The sequence below is a fragment of the Alexandromys fortis genome, unplaced genomic scaffold, assembly GCF_014885135.2.
Source record: "Alexandromys fortis isolate MF-2015 unplaced genomic scaffold, M_Fortis_MF-2015_v1.1 scaffold_416, whole genome shotgun sequence".
Taxonomy (NCBI): Eukaryota; Metazoa; Chordata; class Mammalia; order Rodentia; family Cricetidae; genus Alexandromys; species Alexandromys fortis.
In genome coordinates this window covers 10,023-12,937 of record NW_026068294.1, presented here as the reverse complement: position 1 = coordinate 12,937, position 2,915 = coordinate 10,023, and positions in this window count along the sequence as shown.

Below are 2,915 nucleotides of genomic sequence, written 5' to 3'. Positions count from 1 at the left end.
TGAAATTAGACCCATATCTATCACCTTGCACAAAACTCAAGTCCAAATGGATCAAAGACCTCAATATCAGTCTGAACACACTGAACCTGATAGAAGAGAAAGTGGGAAGTACCCTACAACAGATGGGCACAGGAGATCGCTTCTTAAGTATAACCCCAGCAGCACAGACACTAAGGGCAACATTGAATAAATGGGACCTACTAAAGCTGAGAAGCTTCTGTAAAGCAAAGGACACTGTCACTAAGACAAAAAGGCAACCCACTGACTGGGAGAAGATCTTTACCAACCCTGCAACAGACAAAGGTCTGATCTCCAAAATATATAGAGAACTCAAGAAACAAGACTTTAAAATGTTTTCACATTTAAAGACATCATTTACCCTATAGTTATTTTATGAACAGGTTATATCTAGTGCTTTTCCACTTTAAAATTCAACTTTAAAATATACAAAATAAGCCTTTACTTAGGAAACTTGTTTAGAATCAATTCTAAGAAATTATCTAGAAATTTTTCTAGAACAAAATAACTTTTCTGGAATTAACATAATGTAAAAATAATTTGGTATATTTGTTTATTTTGGTAGTACAAGAAGGAAATCTGAGGACATCGTAAGTCATTTAAAAGACAAAAACACAAACGAGTTTTCATCCAGTATATTTAAGTCTCTAGCACTGAAATATTACAGTTAGACTATTTACCAAGGTAAAATGCACACTGTGGGATTCCAGACATCTCAGTGTATGTATATGTGTGTTGTTGTTTATTGTTGTTGTTGACATGGACACAGCTGTATCAAGGAACCCAAAGCCTTAGGCCCTTAGGAAAATGGCAAAGCCTACAATCACGTATAGAACAAGAGCTTATGGTGTGTTGCCTGGTCCTTGCGTGACCTCATGGGTGGACTTGGGAGGTGAGGGAATGAAGGAAAGACAAACACATGGACACGCAGACACAGAAAGAAGCTGAAATCAGGTGGACTAGGCTCTCTGATGGAGAAAGACCAGCACCCCAGAAGCTCAGTGTCTATTGCATACATACAGCTGGACAAGGAGGCAAGGTTAGCTGATTTCTGTAGGCACCGTCTCTATAGAGGGAGTGGTTTGGAGGCTGTGGATATCCAGGAGAAAGCAATATTGGGCATTTCTGTAGACACTGTTTACATGTACCTATGAACCAAAGAATGCCTTTGCCGTCCCCCGAGGCTCACCCCGGGGTCGGAGGAATGGGCTTTGCTGTTTTCCAGCGTCCTGAGGTTAGTTATGCTTTTTATGTAGTGTAACGTTTTTTGGTTGTTCTCTTGAGGTGCATTTCCAGGTAAGAAGCTGCAGTCTCAGGAATATTTTTTCATGAAGACTGGGACTTTACATCTTTGAACGTAGTTGTAAAGAAGGACAGAGGTTGGGGAGAAAGCTTGCTGGTAGAGTGTCTACTTAGCATGCTTAGCTTTCAACCCCAGCACTTCAAGGAGGCGGGGGAGCACGAATGGGGTTGGGAGAGAAAGTTGTGGGCATGGTGACACATATCTATAATCCCATAATCCCTGCATTCCGGAGGCTGAAGCAGGTACATTGGTAGTTCAAGACCAGCCCACGCTACATAGTTTTACGTTTTTTATTTTTATTTATTTTTGAGAAAGATAGTGTATTTTCTTGGTAACACACTTGGATATTTTAGGTATAAAAAGAATATAGAAAATACTATCACTCTTCTTTGGTAAATTTATAATTTTCATTAGAGTTTATTCTTTCCTTAAGAATAAAATGTACCAAGTGAAATGTATTGAATCAATCCCTAAGTCTGTTGTCATTTTGTTCCCACTGGCAGATGCTACAGTATTTCTGAATTCTAGGTTTTGTGCTGGATTCAGATGACTACACTGAGTAAGTGATTGAAACTAAAAATCCCCCAGGAAAACAATTGGTGAGGCATAGAGGGCAGGCTGAGACTCCCGTTGTCCTCTATAACCTAGGGAACTTCGCAAGTTTCTTTTCTGGAATTTTGTTCCCTTTTCACGAGTTCAATCATTCAAGAGGAGAATTTTTGAACAATTCTGTCTACCTTTTACTTCAATTCTTCTCTGTTTGGAATCTTAGGTGCTGTGAGCTTCTCACCCTTGCTAATTGAATTAACAACAGAGAATTCATGGACTTGGAGAAACATTTTAAACTAAAAACAAAGCACAACAAACTTCTTTTTCAATTTACTTATCAATCAATCAGTTTGAAAAGGTTTGCGAACATTTTCCAACCCTTTTTATAGATGTGGGTCAAGTCTGGAACTTTCTGAAGGTAACATTCAAGTTAATGTAAGTTCCAGGAACATGACATTTTGTTTCCCTGAGTGTTTGCACAGAAATGTACTCAAAGAATTTCAAATGGAGACCATTTCAGGTCCAAGCAGGGCTGGGGGATCTTAAAGATCAGCTCAAATTAGCTGGCTTCACTAAGGTTCACCTGCTGTCAGGATGCGTATGGCTTCCACCTCATCCTTTAACTCAGTCCAGTTGTATCTGAAAACCAGATGCACTTGCTGGCTGTAGAATGCAGCAGCTGGGTTGGCTCCAAATGCATCCCGTGGAACTGTGGCCCTCGTTAATCTAAAACTCATCTTTAGAAATGTCGTGTTTTCCACTCTGTCTCTTGTGAGAGAGCAATCTGGCTGTATTTTAGGTAGTAGGACTTATTTCAAAAGTTTAAGATTTAGTAATCTGTTTTTGAAGTTTTACACATATTTCTATCCTAAGCTTAAAAATCTATTTCTCTAGGAGGGGGAGGATATCCAAGTCTATACATGAGCCACGATGGAAATTTCATTTCTGAATCATCCTCTTTGTCCTGCCCCAGTCTGGTGTTTAACCACCCAGTTAGCTGCATCCACCAGCACTCATAGCCCCACCTCTTTCCATACTCTTAGTA